Source organism: Salvia miltiorrhiza, chromosome 5, assembly GCF_028751815.1.
Source record: "Salvia miltiorrhiza cultivar Shanhuang (shh) chromosome 5, IMPLAD_Smil_shh, whole genome shotgun sequence".
NCBI lineage: Eukaryota > Viridiplantae > Streptophyta > Magnoliopsida > Lamiales > Lamiaceae > Salvia > Salvia miltiorrhiza.
In genome coordinates this window covers 53710122-53733884 of record NC_080391.1, presented here as the reverse complement: position 1 = coordinate 53733884, position 23763 = coordinate 53710122, and the positions used below count along the sequence as shown (strand labels likewise).

General features: G+C 32.6%; 4 long non-coding RNA genes across 4 annotated transcripts; all 4 read right to left on the bottom strand.

Annotated features, from left to right (window-relative positions):
* Window positions 1-910: 910 nt before the first annotated feature.
* LOC131025059 (uncharacterized) lies at window positions 911-4493 on the bottom strand. The gene is made up of 3 exons (XR_009102078.1): window positions 3623-4493; window positions 1886-1964; window positions 911-1254 (listed from the first exon to the last, which is right to left on the bottom strand). It is a non-coding gene; the product is annotated as an uncharacterized LOC131025059 (long non-coding RNA).
* A 1110-nt stretch (window positions 4494-5603) lies between these two features.
* On the bottom strand, window positions 5604-9009 carry LOC131025058 (uncharacterized). The gene is made up of 3 exons (XR_009102077.1): window positions 8140-9009; window positions 6403-6481; window positions 5604-5771 (listed from the first exon to the last, which is right to left on the bottom strand). It is a non-coding gene; the product is annotated as an uncharacterized LOC131025058 (long non-coding RNA).
* A 703-nt stretch (window positions 9010-9712) lies between these two features.
* On the bottom strand, window positions 9713-13524 carry LOC131025057 (uncharacterized). The gene is made up of 3 exons (XR_009102076.1): window positions 12656-13524; window positions 10919-10997; window positions 9713-10287 (listed from the first exon to the last, which is right to left on the bottom strand). It is a non-coding gene; the product is annotated as an uncharacterized LOC131025057 (long non-coding RNA).
* A 703-nt stretch (window positions 13525-14227) lies between these two features.
* On the bottom strand, window positions 14228-17575 carry LOC131025056 (uncharacterized). The gene is made up of 3 exons (XR_009102075.1): window positions 17169-17575; window positions 15434-15512; window positions 14228-14802 (listed from the first exon to the last, which is right to left on the bottom strand). It is a non-coding gene; the product is annotated as an uncharacterized LOC131025056 (long non-coding RNA).
* Between the last annotated feature and the right edge of the window lie 6188 nt (window positions 17576-23763).

The following is a 23763-nucleotide window of genomic DNA, read 5'->3' as shown; positions in this document are numbered from 1 at the left end:
TTCCTTTGCTTGATTTGGGAATGGAAAGAAGCAGTTACACCATGTTGAATTACATCATCTGCATAATAAAGAAAATAAATATTAGGAAAAAAGATTGTTTATGTGCAATACATATGTTATTGCTATCCAAAAAAGTAGGTTCTGTATATATTTTTTGCTTCTGGAATTATATTGGGCATAAAGAAAAAACATTATGGAATTATATTGGGCATAAAAAAGAACGTGTTAAAATCAGAGCCGATGGCTAAGTTTGAAGCTTGAGTGAATACAATATTTCATCATCTATAACTTACGACTGCATGAATTACTAAACTGCATGTATGAATCATTGAAATCAATCATAAAATTAATATAACATGAACTAATTCGTGGCGAATCATCAATTGATTCATGCACGCATGTCATGAATGGATACATTATCATGTATGAATTGAATATGTACCTCACATACATAGTCTACCAACAGAGAAAGAAATTGAAAACTTACAATAGCAGTATAAGGGATTTCGTGTTGTGTATATATCGAGCAATCCAATTGATCTTGTTTAACAACAAGCATTATGCTAGACATGCAAATACACAATACCGCTATAACACGAAACAAACTAGAGTGACGTACCAAACAACTCCATCTCCCTTCTCAAGCAACGAACCGATTAAATGAAATTCAGGTTTTCTGGGTTTTCGGACTAGAGATTTTGGATGCGCAGAAATTTTATTAGAAGGTTTGAAGATATTTCAGTTTTAGGTTATCGTTTAATGAAATAAGATTTGGTTTAGATATGGAAAAAATATGTTAAAAAAATAAATCATTGCAACTGATTTTTTTTCTATCTAAAATGACGTGACTAGCCTTTAGTGCTTGTAACGTGTATTTTGATGATGGATTTAAGGATCAAATCTGATCGTAGGTGTCACACCCCAATTCTTGAATGAATAAATATAATCGAGGTGCAACTAATTCATAGAAATAAACAAGGAACAACCTTGTTAAAACCCGAATAATAAGATAGAGAGTCGGGCTATGCCCCTTTGGATCACAAGTTTTGTTTCATGCTTCTGACAACCGACATTTATTAGCATGAATTTAGTAGTGAAGAGTCTAAGCTCGGTCAGGTATATCATTTGAAATTTAACATGAAGATCTTAAGTTGAGAAAACAAAAGACTGATATGAGTAATTGCTACAGCGGAAGTCTAACATAGGAATTTATCTCTAGCCTCAGCTCCGTCCCGTCAGCACCGGCCAGCCAACCTGAAAACATTTGAAAGTATTTTTGGGCTAAGTACTAATGTACTTAGTGGGCATGCATTTTCATAAACATTTCATTATTTTCTTAAAGACAGTTTATCCAATCATACTTGACATGACTTAGAAGGTTTTAAATTGAAAGAAGTACTTCTAAGCATGTTAAAACATTTTCTTTCATTTGTGCGCACATGTCACACTCCCTTTCTGTTACTCGCTGTGATCCCGGACCTCTAGCCACCGACGGATCCATTTCTCCCATTGCACTTGCCCTGAGGACGTAACTCAGACAAGTTGAATTGACCTCGGGACGCTACCCAGGCAGGCCTTACATGATACATGCTCCGGAACACATCCAGCCAAGCACCCTTATAACGCCTCTTACATGAATTAGTGCCCGATGGAGATCAACCCACCGAAACAACTAACAAGTGTACACAATTCTCAAATAACGTGTTAGGCCATAAGAGAACCTCGATCGATCCATGAATTGCGAGCCTTAAACAGAGCAGAGTGCACATAAACATTTTATTGGATAAACAGTTTTCATTTCATTAAATAAACAGTTTGCATTTCATTGAAACATTTAGAGCTTAATAACTCAATCATACTTGTACATTTGGAAAGTAATGCCCACCTGGATAGGCAAAGCCTGAAGATCATACACATAAAAACCTGTCTTGGGAAAGCAGCGCTAATCCCCCTGGTCACAAAGCCTACAAGAAATTCTATCCTTAATAGGTCTCATGAAACTAATCTTAATGTATTTGTGGATGTACTAAACATACTTGATTCATCACGCCGGGTTTTCAAATTTAATAATAAAAATTGAAAACTAATTCTTGAGCTAAGGACACCAACAATATCCTTACTCGATTTTCTTTTAATAATTGAAATTATAATCAAAACCAATTAAATCATGAATGTCTTTATTGCATGATGCAAATGCAAATACATGTCATGCTTAATATATAAAAAGTAATCACTTAAAATATGCACATAATAATAATTAATATTAATATGAAATCATTCTTTAAAGAAATAAATAATTAAACTTTATCAGAGTCTAATTAGTAAATTTAAACCAAGTCATTTTTCTTAGTAAAAATGCAGCCCAATTTATTTAATAAGGCAGTCCACTTTGAATTAAAAAATAAAAGCCCAAGTGAGATAAAAAAAATCAAAGCCCCAAACTCGTTACGCACATATACTAAATCTTTCATGAAGCATCCTTTAAAATAAACTTTGATACATAGAAAATAATTCAACAACTTGAGCACTTAAGGGGTTGTTTTGCAACAGACACCAAATCTGCCTCGGATCTCCAAATAAGGCTCCAAAAGACATTTTGGAAACTAGACATTTCAAGGATCATTCTCCAATTTGAATCGAATGAAAAACAGTTCAAACGAGCAAGATATGCCCTCTCAAAGATGGGTATTTAACAAACAAAAATATAAAAATTTCAGATTTCCAGATTACAACCAAGTCAGTGGGCTTTCTTTAAAAATTCATATCTCCCTTTACAAAACTCCACTGGGAACCCCAAGGGTCAATTCGGAAACTAGGGAGAGATCATAACACTCTCCAGTTGGATTTACTCCAAGAAAATTCATGGTTTAGAAGATATGACTGTCTAAAGTTCAGTGCACAAAAAGAGTTCAAGTTTGGCAGATTCAGAACATAAATCGGAAAAACCACTTTAGGCTTCACCAAAAATTCTAAAACTGAACAAGTAAGTTCCCAACATGTCAATGAATATTCAGTAGAAATATATGCTTGATAATCAAAGATTTAAGTCGGACTTTGAGACCTCAAAGTCGTAGGTTTGTAAAACCTACTGGATGGTACAAGGAATAAGAACTAGATTTCAAGAATTTATACCGGTTGTTTCCCTTACTCAAAAATGGTGAGGCCGATGCAAAAAGAAAGATACGGGAGTCTAGAGTGACATACTCAAGTTTCAAAGGTTTTCACTGACTGAAACTTGACTTATGGCCTCCCAAAGATGGTTTACAAAAAATATATTCCAGATGGGCAGTGATGTTTAAAAATTCATAAATAAAACATGAGAGCTCTAAATATTCTTAAATTTTACCATAGTATATAAAACATATTAAACACGATACACAATTAATTTGGGAATTTTTGGGAACCGTTTAGATGGCTGGAATCGCCTTGCAATACACTGCCGGAGCAGTGTGCTTATGGCAGATTCACTGCCTTACCTCATGCACGGTTTTTCACCCAATAAACTCTACCAAAATAATCATCCAAAATCATAAAACATATCCTCACATAATATAGCACACATATGTGTAAAAATCCATGGTCTTAAAGCATTTTCTATTGAGAAAAACCAAAGAAAACTCACCCTCGAAGCACAATCTTCACTCTAACTTTACGCCCTAGGTTTCCCACGCTCTCCCTTACTTTGATACTACTCTTGGAGCTTAAAGGCTTCTATGAATTCCAACTTTGGTTGTGCAGAGAGAAGTAAGGATATAAGGGCATGACTAAAAGCTATTTTTTTTTTTTACAAAGCGTAGTGGTATGAAAACAAATTAGTGGTGGTAGGGAAAAAGATTAGTGGTAGGGAAAAGAAAATATTAGTGGTGGTAGGGAAAAAGATTAGTGGTAGGGAAAAGAAAATATTAGTGGTGGTAGGGAAAAAGATTAGTGTTGTGGAGAGGTAGGTGATTGAATAAAATAAAAAGTCTTCCGGGTTGTACTATGAAAACTGTAATAATCGTTCAGTGTTTGCTTAAATAAATAGCTCGTGTAGATGCTAAATGCTTAATATAAATAAATATGCAATGCATATAAATTTAATAACTAAATTTACAAATGTTTTTGTAAATCATTTTTGTTGGAATTAAAATAAATTCATTTTCTTTATATCCGATGTGAATCATCCTGACTTCTAAGTTCAAAATTACTCTAAATTTAGCTAGGAAAAAGCGGGGTGTTACATCCCTCCCTCCTTATAAAAATTTCGTCCTCGAAATTGAATATCTTGGTAATCTAGTTTGGGATACTAGACTTCACTATCAGTGCGGCTACATAGCTTGATTGTTATCGCATCTTTCTAATTGTGAGAACACCATGTCTATAGTCTCGAGAACTGTTGACAAACGAACTCATTCTAATCTTACTATGCTTATCGTGATCAAAGAAGATCTTATTGGGACAACTATATAGTACGAGTTTATACATTGGAATGACTAAATTGACAATCACCAAGATCATAGTCATGTGGGCTGGCCAGACCCAACAAAACAAATCACTCAGTCAAATGGGAGCTTCGGCCCCAATCATGTCAACTTCTTATTCATGTAAGGCTCTGGTCAAACTTCTAACTTTAAAACACTTACTAACAAGTACTTCATCATCAGTTACTGATACCATGAAAGTCCATTCTATGTCGTTCTAGCAAAGCTATCACAACTATCATCATAATCATAAGCAACATAAGTTCTTATGTGAAAAACTTAATCTCACCGCTATTGAAATAGCTCAAGTGAATCCTTACTCTTAAGGCATTGCCTCTATGTTGTAACATATCTATATTAAACATTTCTATCTTACTAGTCCTTACTTAAATCGATCAAGCGGTGCTATCACGATTAACATTCTCAAGCATTCTTGGGTGGTACTCAAACAGTTTGTAAGAGGACCCATCATTCTAATCGTATAGGCAGCTAGCCTAAAACGACAACATAAAGCTTTCTCATTCATTCATACATACATACTTCTGTTTCTTTTGAAACCTTAACATATATGGACATTTAAAGTCCCTTTCATGAAAACTTTGCTTGTGCCGGAAAGATTCAAGGAATCTAACTCGACCATACATACATTGATTCGTTAAGGGCTCGGGTAGTCCCAAACACGACATTGAGCTTAGTTATATGAGTCAGAGACCCAAAATAACAATATGAAGGATAATTTGCATTCACATAACATCATAAACATAAGGCGCACATTTTCTTGAAAATTTTCATAGCTTTGAATATACATATATATTTTTGAAACTATTATCATACCTTAGTTGCGGCAGTGTGACGGTGAGCTGAGGGCTATTGACATTCTTAGAAGTCTAGAGATACTATTCTAGACTCGACATCAAAAGCTTATGGTTATCAGAGTCATGAAAGAAAACTCATGCTCTTATACCATTCTGTCACACCCCAATTCTTGAATGAATAAATATAATCGAGGTGCAACTAATTCATAGAAATAAACAAGGAACAACCTTGTTAAAACCCGAATAATAAGATAGAGAGTCGGGCTATGCCCCTTTGGATCACAAGTTTTGTTTCATGCTTCTGACAACCGACATTTATTAGCATGAATTTAGTAGTGAAGAGTCTAAGCTCGGTCAGGTATATCATTTGAAATTTAACATGAAGATCTTAAGTTGAGAAAACAAAAGACTGATATGAGTAATTGCTACAGCGGAAGTCTAACATAGGAATTTATCTTTAGCCTCAGCTCCGTCCCGTCAGCACCGGCCAGCCAACCTGAAAACATTTGAAAGTATTTTTGGGCTAAGTACTAATGTACTTAGTGGGCATGCATTTTCATAAACATTTCATTATTTTCTTAAAGACAGTTTATCCAATCATACTTGACATGACTTAGAAGGTTTTAAATTGAAAGAAGTACTTCTAAGCATGTTAAAACATTTTCTTTCATTTGTGCGCACATGTCACACTCCCTTTCTGTTACTCGCTGTGATCCCGGACCTCTAGCCACCGACGGATCCATTTCTCCCATTGCACTTGCCCTGAGGACGTAACTCAGACAAGTTGAATTGACCTCGGGACGCTACCCAGGCAGGCCTTACATGATACATGCTCCGGAACACATCCAGCCAAGCACCCTTATAACGCCTCTTACATGAATTAGTGCCCGATGGAGATCAACCCACCGAAACAACTAACAAGTGTACACAATTCTCAAATAACGTGTTAGGCCATAAGAGAACCTCGATCGATCCATGAATTGCGAGCCTTAAACAGAGCAGAGTGCACATAAACATTTTATTGGATAAACAGTTTTCATTTCATTAAATAAACAGTTTGCATTTCATTGAAACATTTAGAGCTTAATAACTCAATCATACTTGTACATTTGGAAAGTAATGCCCACCTGGATAGGCAAAGCCTGAAGATCATACACATAAAAACCTGTCTTGGGAAAGCAGCGCTAATCCCCCTGGTCACAAAGCCTACAAGAAATTCTATCCTTAATAGGTCTCATGAAACTAATCTTAATGTATTTGTGGATGTACTAAACATACTTGATTCATCACGCCGGGTTTTCAAATTTAATAATAAAAATTGAAAACTAATTCTTGAGCTAAGGACACCAACAATATCCTTACTCGATTTTCTTTTAATAATTGAAATTATAATCAAAACCAATTAAATCATGAATGTCTTTATTGCATGATGCAAATGCAAATACATGTCATGCTTAATATATAAAAAGTAATCACTTAAAATATGCACATAATAATAATTAATATTAATATGAAATCATTCTTTAAAGAAATAAATAATTAAACTTTATCAGAGTCTAATTAGTAAATTTAAACCAAGTCATTTTTCTTAGTAAAAATGCAGCCCAATTTATTTAATAAGGCAGTCCACTTTGAATTAAAAAATAAAAGCCCAAGTGAGATAAAAAAAATCAAAGCCCCAAACTCGTTACGCACATATACTAAATCTTTCATGAAGCATCCTTTAAAATAAACTTTGATACATAGAAAATAATTCAACAACTTGAGCACTTAAGGGGTTGTTTTGCAACAGACACCAAATCTGCCTCGGATCTCCAAATAAGGCTCCAAAAGACATTTTGGAAACTAGACATTTCAAGGATCATTCTCCAATTTGAATCGAATGAAAAACAGTTCAAACGAGCAAGATATGCCCTCTCAAAGATGGGTATTTAACAAACAAAAATATAAAAATTTCAGATTTCCAGATTACAACCAAGTCAGTGGGCTTTCTTTAAAAATTCATATCTCCCTTTACAAAACTCCACTGGGAACCCCAAGGGTCAATTCGGAAACTAGGGAGAGATCATAACACTCTCCAGTTGGATTTACTCCAAGAAAATTCATGGTTTAGAAGATATGACTGTCTAAAGTTCAGTGCACAAAAAGAGTTCAAGTTTGGCAGATTCAGAACATAAATCGGAAAAACCACTTTAGGCTTCACCAAAAATTCTAAAACTGAACAAGTAAGTTCCCAACATGTCAATGAATATTCAGTAGAAATATATGCTTGATAATCAAAGATTTAAGTCGGACTTTGAGACCTCAAAGTCGTAGGTTTGTAAAACCTACTGGATGGTACAAGGAATAAGAACTAGATTTCAAGAATTTATACCGGTTGTTTCCCTTACTCAAAAATGGTGAGGCCGATGCCAAAAGAAAGATACGGGAGTCTAGAGTGACATACTCAAGTTTCAAAGGTTTTCACTGACTGAAACTTGACTTATGGCCTCCCAAAGATGGTTTACAAAAAATATATTCCAGATGGGCAGTGATGTTTAAAAATTCATAAATAAAACATGAGAGCTCTAAATATTCTTAAATTTTACCATAGTATAGAAAACATATTAAACACGATACACAATTAATTTGGTAATTTTTGGGAACCGTTTGGATGGCTGGAATCGCCTTGCAATACACTGCCGGAGCAGTGTGCTTATGGCAGATTCACTGCCTTACCTCATGCACGGTTTTTCACCCAATAAACTCTACCAAAATAATCATCCAAAATCATAAAACATATCCTCACATAATATAGCACACATATGTGTAAAAATCCATGGTCTTAAAGCATTTTCTATTGAGAAAAACCAAAGAAAACTCACCCTCGAAGCACAATCTTCACTCTAACTTTACGCCCTAGGTTTCCCACGCTCTCCCTTACTTTGATACTACTCTTGGAGCTTAAAGGCTTCTATGAATTCCAACTTTGGTTGTGCAGAGAGAAGTAAGGATATAAGGGCATGACTAAAAGCTATTTTTTTTTTTACAAAGCGTAGTGGTATGAAAACAAATTAGTGGTGGTAGGGAAAAAGATTAGTGGTAGGGAAAAGAAAATATTAGTGGTGGTAGGGAAAAAGATTAGTGGTAGGGAAAAGAAAATATTAGTGGTGGTAGGGAAAAAGATTAGTGTTGTGGAGAGGTAGGTGATTGAATAAAATAAAAAGTCTTCCGGGTTGTACTATGAAAACTGTAATAATCGTTCAGTGTTTGCTTAAATAAATAGCTCGTGTAGATGCTAAATGCTTAATATAAATAAATATGCAATGCATATAAATTTAATAACTAAATTTACAAATGTTTTTGTAAATCATTTTTGTTGGAATTAAAATAAATTCATTTTCTTTATATCCGATGTGAATCATCCTGACTTCTAAGTTCAAAATTACTCTAAATTTAGCTAGGAAAAAGCGGGGTGTTACATCCCTCCCTCCTTATAAAAATTTCGTCCTCGAAATTGAATATCTTGGTAATCTAGTTTGGGATACTAGACTTCACTATCAGTGCGGCTACATAGCTTGATTGTTATCGCATCTTTCTAATTGTGAGAACACCATGTCTATAGTCTCGAGAACTGTTGACAAACGAACTCATTCTAATCTTACTATGCTTATCGTGATCAAAGAAGATCTTATTGGGACAACTATATAGTACGAGTTTATACATTGGAATGACTAAATTGACAATCACCAAGATCATAGTCATGTGGGCTGGCCAGACCCAACAAAACAAATCACTCAGTCAAATGGGAGCTTTGGCCCCAATCATGTCAACTTCTTATTCATGTAAGGCTCTGGTCAAACTTCTAACTTTAAAACACTTACTAACAAGTACTTCATCATCAGTTACTGATACCATGAAAGTCCATTCTATGTCGTTCTAGCAAAGCTATCACAACTATCATCATAATCATAAGCAACATAAGTTCTTATGTGAAAAACTTAATCTCACCGCTATTGAAATAGCTCAAGTGAATCCTTACTCTTAAGGCATTGCCTCTATGTTGTAACATATCTATATTAAACATTTCTATCTTACTAGTCCTTACTTAAATCGATCAAGCGGTGCTATCACGATTAACATTCTCAAGCATTCTTGGGTGGTACTCAAACAGTTTGTAAGAGGACCCATCATTCTAATCGTATAGGCAGCTAGCCTAAAACGACAACATAAAGCTTTCTCATTCATTCATACATACATACTTCTGTTTCTTTTGAAACCTTAACATATATGGACATTTAAAGTCCCTTTCATGAAAACTTTGCTTGTGCCGGAAAGATTCAAGGAATCTAACTCGACCATACATACATTGATTCGTTAAGGGCTCGGGTAGTCCCAAACACGACATTGAGCTTAGTTATATGAGTCAGAGACCCAAAATAACAATATGAAGGATAATTTGCATTCACATAACATCATAAACATAAGGCGCACATTTTCTTGAAAATTTTCATAGCTTTGAATATACATATATATTTTTGAAACTATTATCATACCTTAGTTGCGGCAGTGTGACGGTGAGCTGAGGGCTATTGACATTCTTAGAAGTCTAGAGATACTATTCTAGACTCGACATCAAAAGCTTATGGTTATCAGAGTCATGAAAGAAAACTCATGCTCTTATACCATTCTGTCACACCCCAATTCTTGAATGAATAAATATAATCGAGGTGCAACTAATTCATAGAAATAAACAAGGAACAACCTTGTTAAAACCCGAATAATAAGATAGAGAGTCGGGCTATGCCCCTTTGGATCACAAGTTTTGTTTCATGCTTCTGACAACCGACATTTATTAGCATGAATTTAGTAGTGAAGAGTCTAAGCTCGGTCAGGTATATCATTTGAAATTTAACATGAAGATCTTAAGTTGAGAAAACAAAAGACTGATATGAGTAATTGCTACAGCGGAAGTCTAACATAGGAATTTATCTCTAGCCTCAGCTCCGTCCCGTCAGCACCGGCCAGCCAACCTGAAAACATTTGAAAGTATTTTTGGGCTAAGTACTAATGTACTTAGTGGGCATGCATTTTCATAAACATTTCATTATTTTCTTAAAGACAGTTTATCCAATCATACTTGACATGACTTAGAAGGTTTTAAATTGAAAGAAGTACTTCTAAGCATGTTAAAACATTTTCTTTCATTTGTGCGCACATGTCACACTCCCTTTCTGTTACTCGCTGTGATCCCGGACCTCTAGCCACCGACGGATCCATTTCTCCCATTGCACTTGCCCTGAGGACGTAACTCAGACAAGTTGAATTGACCTCGGGACGCTACCCAGGCAGGCCTTACATGATACATGCTCCGGAACACATCCAGCCAAGCACCCTTATAACGCCTCTTACATGAATTAGTGCCCGATGGAGATCAACCCACCGAAACAACTAACAAGTGTACACAATTCTCAAATAACGTGTTAGGCCATAAGAGAACCTCGATCGATCCATGAATTGCGAGCCTTAAACAGAGCAGAGTGCACATAAACATTTTATTGGATAAACAGTTTTCATTTCATTAAATAAACAGTTTGCATTTCATTGAAACATTTAGAGCTTAATAACTCAATCATACTTGTACATTTGGAAAGTAATGCCCACCTGGATAGGCAAAGCCTGAAGATCATACACATAAAAACCTGTCTTGGGAAAGCAGCGCTAATCCCCCTGGTCACAAAGCCTACAAGAAATTCTATCCTTAATAGGTCTCATGAAACTAATCTTAATGTATTTGTGGATGTACTAAACATACTTGATTCATCACGCCGGGTTTTCAAATTTAATAATAAAAATTGAAAACTAATTCTTGAGCTAAGGACACCAACAATATCCTTACTCGATTTTCTTTTAATAATTGAAATTATAATCAAAACCAATTAAATCATGAATGTCTTTATTGCATGATGCAAATGCAAATACATGTCATGCTTAATATATAAAAAGTAATCACTTAAAATATGCACATAATAATAATTAATATTAATATGAAATCATTCTTTAAAGAAATAAATAATTAAACTTTATCAGAGTCTAATTAGTAAATTTAAACCAAGTCATTTTTCTTAGTAAAAATGCAGCCCAATTTATTTAATAAGGCAGTCCACTTTGAATTAAAAAATAAAAGCCCAAGTGAGATAAAAAAAATCAAAGCCCCAAACTCGTTACGCACATATACTAAATCTTTCATGAAGCATCCTTTAAAATAAACTTTGATACATAGAAAATAATTCAACAACTTGAGCACTTAAGGGGTTGTTTTGCAACAGACACCAAATCTGCCTCGGATCTCCAAATAAGGCTCCAAAAGACATTTTGGAAACTAGACATTTCAAGGATCATTCTCCAATTTGAATCGAATGAAAAACAGTTCAAACGAGCAAGATATGCCCTCTCAAAGATGGGTATTTAACAAACAAAAATATAAAAATTTCAGATTTCCAGATTACAACCAAGTCAGTGGGCTTTCTTTAAAAATTCATATCTCCCTTTACAAAACTCCACTGGGAACCCCAAGGGTCAATTCGGAAACTAGGGAGAGATCATAACACTCTCCAGTTGGATTTACTCCAAGAAAATTCATGGTTTAGAAGATATGACTGTCTAAAGTTCAGTGCACAAAAAGAGTTCAAGTTTGGCAGATTCAGAACATAAATCGGAAAAACCACTTTAGGCTTCACCAAAAATTCTAAAACTGAACAAGTAAGTTCCCAACATGTCAATGAATATTCAGTAGAAATATATGCTTGATAATCAAAGATTTAAGTCGGACTTTGAGACCTCAAAGTCGTAGGTTTGTAAAACCTACTGGATGGTACAAGGAATAAGAACTAGATTTCAAGAATTTATACCGGTTGTTTCCCTTACTCAAAAATGGTGAGGCCGATGCCAAAAGAAAGATACGGGAGTCTAGAGTGACATACTCAAGTTTCAAAGGTTTTCACTGACTGAAACTTGACTTATGGCCTCCCAAAGATGGTTTACAAAAAATATATTCCAGATGGGCAGTGATGTTTAAAAATTCATAAATAAAACATGAGAGCTCTAAATATTCTTAAATTTTACCATAGTATAGAAAACATATTAAACACGATACACAATTAATTTGGTAATTTTTGGGAACCGTTTGGATGGCTGGAATCGCCTTGCAATACACTGCCGGAGCAGTGTGCTTATGGCAGATTCACTGCCTTACCTCATGCACGGTTTTTCACCCAATAAACTCTACCAAAATAATCATCCAAAATCATAAAACATATCCTCACATAATATAGCACACATATGTGTAAAAATCCATGGTCTTAAAGCATTTTCTATTGAGAAAAACCAAAGAAAACTCACCCTCGAAGCACAATCTTCACTCTAACTTTACGCCCTAGGTTTCCCACGCTCTCCCTTACTTTGATACTACTCTTGGAGCTTAAAGGCTTCTATGAATTCCAACTTTGGTTGTGCAGAGAGAAGTAAGGATATAAGGGCATGACTAAAAGCTATTTTTTTTTTACAAAGCGTAGTGGTATGAAAACAAATTAGTGGTGGTAGGGAAAAAGATTAGTGGTAGGGAAAAGAAAATATTAGTGGTGGTAGGGAAAAAGATTAGTGGTAGGGAAAAGAAAATATTAGTGGTGGTAGGGAAAAAGATTAGTGTTGTGGAGAGGTAGGTGATTGAATAAAATAAAAAGTCTTCCGGGTTGTACTATGAAAACTGTAATAATCGTTCAGTGTTTGCTTAAATAAATAGCTCGTGTAGATGCTAAATGCTTAATATAAATAAATATGCAATGCATATAAATTTAATAACTAAATTTACAAATGTTTTTGTAAATCATTTTTGTTGGAATTAAAATAAATTCATTTTCTTTATATCCGATGTGAATCATCCTGACTTCTAAGTTCAAAATTACTCTAAATTTAGCTAGGAAAAAGCGGGGTGTTACATCCCTCCCTCCTTATAAAAATTTCGTCCTCGAAATTGAATATCTTGGTAATCTAGTTTGGGATACTAGACTTCACTATCAGTGCGGCTACATAGCTTGATTGTTATCGCATCTTTCTAATTGTGAGAACACCATGTCTATAGTCTCGAGAACTGTTGACAAACGAACTCATTCTAATCTTACTATGCTTATCGTGATCAAAGAAGATCTTATTGGGACAACTATATAGTACGAGTTTATACATTGGAATGACTAAATTGACAATCACCAAGATCATAGTCATGTGGGCTGGCCAGACCCAACAAAACAAATCACTCAGTCAAATGGGAGCTTTGGCCCCAATCATGTCAACTTCTTATTCATGTAAGGCTCTGGTCAAACTTCTAACTTTAAAACACTTACTAACAAGTACTTCATCATCAGTTACTGATACCATGAAAGTCCATTCTATGTCGTTCTAGCAAAGCTATCACAACTATCATCATAATCATAAGCAACATAAGTTCTTATGTGAAAAACTTAATCTCACCGCTATTGAAATAGCTCAAGTGAATCCTTACTCTTAAGGCATTGCCTCTATGTTGTAACATATCTATATTAAACATTTCTATCTTACTAGTCCTTACTTAAATCGATCAAGCGGTGCTATCACGATTAACATTCTCAAGCATTCTTGGGTGGTACTCAAACAGTTTGTAAGAGGACCCATCATTCTAATCGTATAGGCAGCTAGCCTAAAACGACAACATAAAGCTTTCTCATTCATTCATACATACATACTTCTGTTTCTTTTGAAACCTTAACATATATGGACATTTAAAGTCCCTTTCATGAAAACTTTGCTTGTGCCGGAAAGATTCAAGGAATCTAACTCGACCATACATACATTGATTCGTTAAGGGCTCGGGTAGTCCCAAACACGACATTGAGCTTAGTTATATGAGTCAGAGACCCAAAATAACAATATGAAGGATAATTTGCATTCACATAACATCATAAACATAAGGCGCACATTTTCTTGAAAATTTTCATAGCTTTGAATATACATATATATTTTTGAAACTATTATCATACCTTAGTTGCGGCAGTGTGACGGTGAGCTGAGGGCTATTGACATTCTTAGAAGTCTAGAGATACTATTCTAGACTCGACATCAAAAGCTTATGGTTATCAGAGTCATGAAAGAAAACTCATGCTCTTATACCATTCTGTCACACCCCAATTCTTGAATGAATAAATATAATCGAGGTGCAACTAATTCATAGAAATAAACAAGGAACAACCTTGTTAAAACCCGAATAATAAGATAGAGAGTCGGGCTATGCCCCTTTGGATCACAAGTTTTGTTTCATGCTTCTGACAACCGACATTTATTAGCATGAATTTAGTAGTGAAGAGTCTAAGCTCGGTCAGGTATATCATTTGAAATTTAACATGAAGATCTTAAGTTGAGAAAACAAAAGACTGATATGAGTAATTGCTACAGCGGAAGTCTAACATAGGAATTTATCTCTAGCCTCAGCTCCGTCCCGTCAGCACCGGCCAGCCAACCTGAAAACATTTGAAAGTATTTTTGGGCTAAGTACTAATGTACTTAGTGGGCATGCATTTTCATAAACATTTCATTATTTTCTTAAAGACAGTTTATCCAATCATACTTGACATGACTTAGAAGGTTTTAAATTGAAAGAAGTACTTCTAAGCATGTTAAAACATTTTCTTTCATTTGTGCGCACATGTCACACTCCCTTTCTGTTACTCGCTGTGATCCCGGACCTCTAGCCACCGACGGATCCATTTCTCCCATTGCACTTGCCCTGAGGACGTAACTCAGACAAGTTGAATTGACCTCGGGACGCTACCCAGGCAGGCCTTACATGATACATGCTCCGGAACACATCCAGCCAAGCACCCTTATAACGCCTCTTACATGAATTAGTGCCCGATGGAGATCAACCCACCGAAACAACTAACAAGTGTACACAATTCTCAAATAACGTGTTAGGCCATAAGAGAACCTCGATCGATCCATGAATTGCGAGCCTTAAACAGAGCAGAGTGCACATAAACATTTTATTGGATAAACAGTTTTCATTTCATTAAATAAACAGTTTGCATTTCATTGAAACATTTAGAGCTTAATAACTCAATCATACTTGTACATTTGGAAAGTAATGCCCACCTGGATAGGCAAAGCCTGAAGATCATACACATAAAAACCTGTCTTGGGAAAGCAGCGCTAATCCCCCTGGTCACAAAGCCTACAAGAAATTCTATCCTTAATAGGTCTCATGAAACTAATCTTAATGTATTTGTGGATGTACTAAACATACTTGATTCATCACGCCGGGTTTTCAAATTTAATAATAAAAATTGAAAACTAATTCTTGAGCTAAGGACACCAACAATATCCTTACTCGATTTTCTTTTAATAATTAAAATTATAATCAAAACCAATTAAATCATGAATGTCTTTATTGCATGATGCAAATGCAAATACATGTCATGCTTAATATATAAAAAGTAATCACTTAAAATATGCACATAATAATAATTAATATTAATATGAAATCATTCTTTAAAGAAATAAATAATTAAACTTTATCAGAGTCTAATTAGTAAATTTAAACCAAGTCATTTTTCTTAGTAAAAATGCAGCCCAATTTATTTAATAAGGCAGTCCACTTTGAATTAAAAAATAAAAGCCCAAGTGAGATAAAAAAAAATCAAAGCCCCAAACTCGTTACGCACATATACTAAATCTTTCATGAAGCATCCTTTAAAATAAACTTTGATACATAGAAAATAATTCAACAACTTGAGCACTTAAGGGGTTGTTTTGCAACAGACACCAAATCTGTCTCGGATCTCCAAATAAGGCTCCAAAAGACATTTTGGAAACTAGACATTTCAAGGATCATTCTCCAATTTGAATCGAATGAAAAACAGTTCAAACGAGCAAGATATGCCCTCTCAAAGATGGGTATTTAACAAACAAAAATATAAAAATTTCAGATTTCCAGATTACAACCAAGTCAGTGGGCTTTGTTTAAAAATTCATATCTCCCTTTACAAAACTCCACTGGGAACCCCAAGGGTCAATTCGGAAACTAGGGAGAGATCATAACACTCTCCAGTTGGATTTACTCCAAGAAAATTCATGGTTTAGAAGATATGACTGTCTAAAGTTCAGTGCACAAAAAGAGTTCAAGTTTGGCAGATTCAGAACATAAATCGGAAAAACCACTTTAGGCTTCACCAAAAATTCTAAAACTGAACAAGTAAGTTCCCAACATATCAATGAATATTCAGTAGAAAGATATGCGTGATAATCAAAGATTTAAGTTGGACTTTGAGACCTCAAAGTCGTAGGTTTGTAAAACCTACTGGATGGTACAAGGAATAAGAACTAGATTTCAAGAATTTATACCGGTTGTTTCCCTTACTCAAAAATGGTGAGGCCGATGCCAAAAGAAAGATACGGGAGTCTAGAATGACATACTCAAGTTTCAAAGGTTTTCACTGACTGAAACTTGACTTATGGCCTCCCAAAGATGGTTTACAAAACATATATTCCAGATGGGCAGTGATGTTTAAAAATTCATAAATAAAACATGAGAGCTCTAAATATTCTTAAATTTTACCATAGTATAGAAAACATATTAAACACGATACACAATTAATTTGGGAATTTTTGGGAACCGTTTGGATGGCTGGAATCGCCTTGCAATACACTGCCGGAGCAGTGTGCTTATGGCAGATTCACTGCCTTACCTCATGCACGGTTTTTCACCCAATAAACTCTACCAAAATAATCCAAAATCATAAAACATATCCTCACATAATATAGCACACATATGTGTAAAAATCCATGGTCTTAAAGCATTTTCTATTGAGAAAAACCAAAGAAAACTCACCCTCGAAGCACAATCTTCACTCTAACTTTACGCCCTAGGTTTCCCACGCTCTCCCTTACTTTGATACTACTCTTGGAGCTTAAAGGCTTCTATGAATTCCAACTTTGGTTGTGCAGAGAGAAGTAAGGATATAAGGGCATGACTAAAAGCTATTTTTTTTTTTACAAAGCGTAGTGGTATGAAAACAAATTAGTGGTGGTAGGGAAAAAGATTAGTGGTAGGGAAAAGAAAATATTAGTGGTGGTAGGGAAAAAAATTAGTGGTAGGGAAAAGAAAATATTAGTGGTGGTAGGGAAAAAGATTAGTGTGGTGGAGAGGTAGGTGATTGAATAAAATAAAAAGTCTTCCGGGTTGTACTATGAAAACTGTAATAATCGTTCAGTGTTTGCTTAAATAAATAGCTCGTGTAGATGCTAAATGCTTAATATAAATCAATATGCAATGCATATAAATTTAATAACTAAATTTACAAATGTTTTTGTAAATCATTTTTGTTGGAATTAAAATAAATTCATTTTCTTTATATCCGATGTGAATCATCCTGACTTCTAAGTTCAAAATTACTCTAAATTTAGCTAGGAAAAAGCGGGGTGTTACAGTAGGATATATGGAAATCAATGGGTGATAAGTGTTTCTATTTTATACAAAAAAAAAACTGTTTTTATTTTAGCCCAACTCTATATATATATATATATATATATATATATATATATATATATATATATATATATATATATATGGTGCAGTTATAGTGAGAACCACAATTATCGTGAGAACATAATAACCAATAAAATTACTGCATCTGCTATACAAATTAATGCATCCGCTATTAAATTTAATGCATCCGAAAAAAATAATTTTTTTGCTCCCTTCAGGATTTGAACCCAGCACCTGCATCCATCCACCAAGATGATGCATCCACCGTAGATCTTGATGATCGAATGGCTTAAAATAGTTCTCCGTTCTTATTTTATTAGTGGTTCTTATTTGAACCACTCCCTATATATATATATATATATATATATATATATATATATATATATAACTAATTTTATTCATCTAAAAAACTCGAAATACTTTTAGATATAATTGCATGAGAAATGCAATTATGCACATAATATGCTGTTCTTTTTATGTAAAAAAATACCATGATGTGCATATTAAAAAGACACACGTTATTTTGAACTAAAATTTAAAAGAAGTGGTCAAAACCACGTTCTTAGAATTATACATAAATTTTCAATTAGCAATTTATTTTTTCAATATTCACAAAATTGCCATTCAAATCAATTTGAAATTGATTTTCAATTGAAAACTCCCTTTTTAATATAGTACTAGCATTTGCATCCCGTGCAATGCACGGGAAAATATTTTTTATTTTTTATATTTATATAAAAATTAATACTAATTCAATTATCATACTCATAAATATAATAAAAATTAATTTTAACTAAATATATTTCAATTGAATATTACAATTATAAAATTTGATATTATGAAAAAGATAAAAATAAAAAATAAAGAAAGATTCACAATAGTAAAAATTGATATTATGAAAAGGCAAAAAAATAAGTAAAAAAGTAAAAATAAAAATAAAAATAATTGAAAATTTATTCGAAAAAAAAGATGAGTGGGGAGAAAGAATTTTTAAAATTTAATCTTTAAATACATATAATTTTTATATTTTAAATTAAATATTTATTTAAAATATATCAAATTAAAGCTCTTATCATGACCTTTAATTTGATATTCATGTTAAATATTTTATAAGTGGTCAAATTTCACAATTTTAGAATGAAATAAAATGAACAAAATAAAAGATAAAGAAAAGGGAAATAAAAAGAAAAATATAGTTTACAAATAAACCTTAAATTATATTATGACTAAAAACAATTCACTCAGTTTTAAAATCGATTTCAAATATAAATTTTAGCTTTTTTTTAATTTAATTTGGACTAAAGAAAATAAATTTAAAATCTATTAGTTTGCTGCACAAATCTATTTGCTATTTTTTTTTTTCTTAAATTCAATTGCAGTTTCTCAACACATTTGCACGTAAAAGCAGTTGTTAGTGCATACTCCATTTTTTTCATGTGGGATTTGTAATTTGTAATTTAAGTTTAATCTACTTTTTGTGTATATATAATAAGACCTTATCTTTGGAAGAAATCACAAAATCGCCATTGAAATCAATTTGAAATCAATTTCTAATTGAAAACTGCTGTTTTAATATAGTATAGATAGATAGATTTCACAATAATAAAATTTGATATTTAAAGTGCAAAAAAAATAATTTAAAAAATTAAAATAATTAAAAAATAGATTTATTCAAAAAAAAAAAAGATGAGAGAGGAAAGAGATTTTTTTTATTTTTACATAAATATGTTTTTTTGCATTTTAAATCAAACTACATTTACCCTCAGTGATTACATGGAAATATTTGATATTTTTAAAATTTTAAATTATATATAAAATTATATAGATGATGTATGTCAAGAATCTAGAATTATATAAATAGTGTAATTGTGTAAAGAACATGAATTTATAGACTTTTGAATTTTTATAGTAATTATAGATTTTTTTTTAGTTTGAAATCACCCTTTAAATCTATTGATAATTTACCTATTTTTAATTTAATAAGGGTTAATTGCTCCTAAATACACCACCTTTCCTTGATTTCTATAATTGCACATCATTTTTAAAATTCGCCCCTAAATACACCACATTTCCTTGAATTCTACAATTGCACATCACCTTTAAATCCGCCCCAAAATACATCACCTTTATATTTTTTTCTGTTTTTGCACATGACATAAAAAATCATCAAAAAATAAATTAAAGTGTTAATTTGTAAATTTAAATATCTTTTTAGCAGCGGAAATATAATAAAATAAAATTCTTTATAAAAATTTATAAAGAATTTTATTTTATTATATTTCCGCTGCTAAAAAGATATTTAAATTTATATTTAACACTTTAATTAGATTAGGGTGTTACCACTTTAAATGGCGTGGCTTCCAGATTGGCAAAACTGTGTCGTTTTGAATGTTATGATCGTATGTATTACCATTTTATTAACGTGAACAATAATTGCATGTTCTCACACTAAGTATACTATGTATGCTTATCCCATATTTAATATTTCAGGTAAATGACATTGGAGGCGTGTGGAGAGTCCAATGGACGCGTCGAACCTCTTAAAAAAAAATAAAAGAAAAATGTTTCTTTCAAACTCATTATATTATTCATGTGGTACTTTTGATTATTGTAACTCTAAATTTCAAATTATATCGAATTCGTGTGAAATTTATTAAAATAAAAGTTTCATTTTATTTTCTTAATGTCATGACTTGATTATTTTTTTAATTCAAGTTCTTTCTAAAAATTTATTAGGGAATTTATTTTTTTACGAAAATACTTTTATATATATATATATATATATATATATATATATGATTTTAAACTTTATAAAGAATTTTATTTTATTATATTTCCGCTGCTAAAAAGATATTTAAATTTGAAAATTAACACTTTAATTTATTTCTTGAGAATTTTTTATGTCATGTGCAAAAACAGAAAAAATATAAAGGTGATGTATTTTGGGGCGGATTTAAAGGTGATGTGCAATTATAGAATTCAAGGAAAGGTGGTGTATTTAGGAGCGGATTTTAAAGGTAATATGCAATTGTAGAATTTAATGAAAGATGGTGTATTTAGGGACAATTAACCCATTTAATAATTTTTTGTCTTATTGTACTATACTTAAATGGAAGCACGTAAATAGAATATTAAAGAACTAATAGAAGTTAATGAACAATTTTGTGGCATAACTCTGACATTAACGGTTAATTTTATAGTTGCATTAATTTGAGTTTTATAATTTATTAATTAAAAGATATGTTGAATTTGTTCATGCGGGGAATATGAGGGTGAATTAGTGGGGTGTGAATGTGTAATTTATTTGTAACCTTTATATTTCATATATCTTCAAAATTGCCATTCAAATCAATTTCAAATTGATTTGAAAACTGCTCTTTTAATATAATATAGATGTCTTAATACAAAATTAAGCCGCATGGAATCGTCCGACCCCAACCACCAATTCAATGTCTCATCCAGTGACGTAGTCAGGATTTTTTCGGGGGGACGGGGATTTATAATAATTTCAATTATAATTAATTAATTAAAATTTATAATAAATATTATAATAATTTTTTGAAATATTTATATATGATTATCACACGTTCTAATAACTTACATGTTTAAAATTATAAATATTTAATAAAACTTGATTCATTTACCCAACACGTACTAATATTCACATAAAAAAGTTTACTAATAAGTTGTTACAAATAAAATATGAGGTGGGAATATCTAATTAAATTATATTAATAACTAATATTTTAATAATCACACAATAATAAAAAATTGAATATGTGAAAAAGCTCAAACACACAAGCTATTATATAAAAAAATCATAGAGAATTCAAGATACAAAAATAAATTACGAGTGTGTTTGTAAAGGATTCTACATTTAAACTCAAATTTTATATTTTATAAGTCCACTACAAAAAATTACCCTATAAAAAATTAATTTAATCTCACCCTAATAGATAAAGAAAAAGAAACAAAAAGATATGAAATAATAATAAAATTAGAGTGGATTTTGAAAATACCCACTTTCCTTTAATAAAAATAATATAAAAATTTTAAAAAATACCCACATTTACCATTTTACCCTTGCATATAAAATTTTACAAATACCCATTGTTCACTGGTTGTGAATTCAACTCGAATTCACAACCAATACTTGAATTTAGTTGTGAATTCGAGTTGAATTCACAACCAATGAAACTTGAATTCACAACCAACACTATTTCAATTGTGAATTAACAACCAACGCTGATAATTCAGTTGTGAATTCATAAACCTGGTTGTGAATTCAAGAACATTTGTACAAAATTGTAAGATTTTCATCAATTTCTTATGTTCTTTTTATTACATTCAATTGAATTAGGTAGAAATTTATCCAATATGCAGAAATTCATTTCAATCATTCTCATCGGCATCAAAATTCATCTCTAAATTCATCCCTAAATTCAAAATTCATTCTAGAACAAAGCTTAATCAAAATTCAAACTTGATCCCTAAATTCAAATGAAAAATTATCACAAAATTAAAGCTTCAAATTTGGAGAAGAGTAGAGAGGAAGAGGCGGCGCCGCCTTCGTTGCTGCTACTGATAGATCAGAGACCAGATGAAAGAAAAAGGAGAGAGAGAGAAGAGAAAGAGCGAGGCGGCGATGGTGAGGCTCAAGATCTGATCGCCGAGATCGATGACCTTCTCCGGAGCCTCGACCGCGGTGAGAGGGCGGACAGCGGTGGAGGTGCGTGTAGACAGAGGAAGAAGGAAAGAGAGACCGCGCGGCGGCAACGCCGAGATTGGAGATGAGGATAGGAACGCGCGGCGGCAACGCCGATGTCGCCATGGCCGTCCTCGACCGCCACCGCTGTGCTCTAGTCGATCCGCCGCCTCAATGGCCGCCCTCGGCCGCCACCGCCGTGCTCCATTCGATCTGCCGCCTCAATCGCCAGAGAGAGAGAGAGAAAGAGAGAGAGAGCGCTGAGGAATGAAAGAGAGAGAGGAGAGAGCGGGTAGAGAGAGAGAGAGAGAAATGAGAGAATGAAATGAAATTAGGGTTTGCCCATTTATATAGAAGGGTAATTTAGTCATTTAACACAAAAAGTGGGTATTTTTTTATGTTTTTTATTTGAGTGGATAAAATTTATTTTTACTATATAAAAGTGGCTACTCTTATATATTAACACATAAAATTACAGTATATAATACTATGAGGGAAAATTATAGTATATAATATTAATCAAAATGAATTCTCAATTAAATAATTAATACTGTATAAAAATACATACTATATATATACTATTTTTTTAAAAAATTTCAGTGGGGCCCAGTGCCCCACGAACCCCTCTGGCTACGTCACTGGTTTCATCATTCATATTCCAGTATTATTTTTTCTTTCTTAGGTGAAAATTAATTACCAATCACAAATATTATAACTCTATAGTGTTCTTCCACTTTATATATATGAGAAAAAACATGGTACGAATTTCAATTTATTGTATTTTATTAAAAAATAGAAAATTAACCAGAAGTTATTACAAAATAGACACACACTTCAATTCATCCTCCTTAAGTAAATTCTAACTGTGATTAATAAATTATTATTTGAAGGAATAATAAATCTTGACTGTGAACTAATAAATCCTAAATAAAAATTGATAAATACTAATTAAGATGAATGTTTACATTTAAACTAGCATTTGCATCACGTACGATTTTTTTTTTATATTTCTATATTTATATAAAGTTGATACCAACTCAATTATCATATTTATAAATATAATTAAAAAATTAATTTTAACTAAATATATTTGAGTTAAATATTGAAAAAAAACACAATATTAAAAATTGATATCATGAAAGGACAAAAAAATAGTTAAAAAAAAATACTCCCTCCGTTCCACGAATCTTGAGTCACTTTTCTTTTTCGGTTGTCCCACGAATCTAAAGTCAT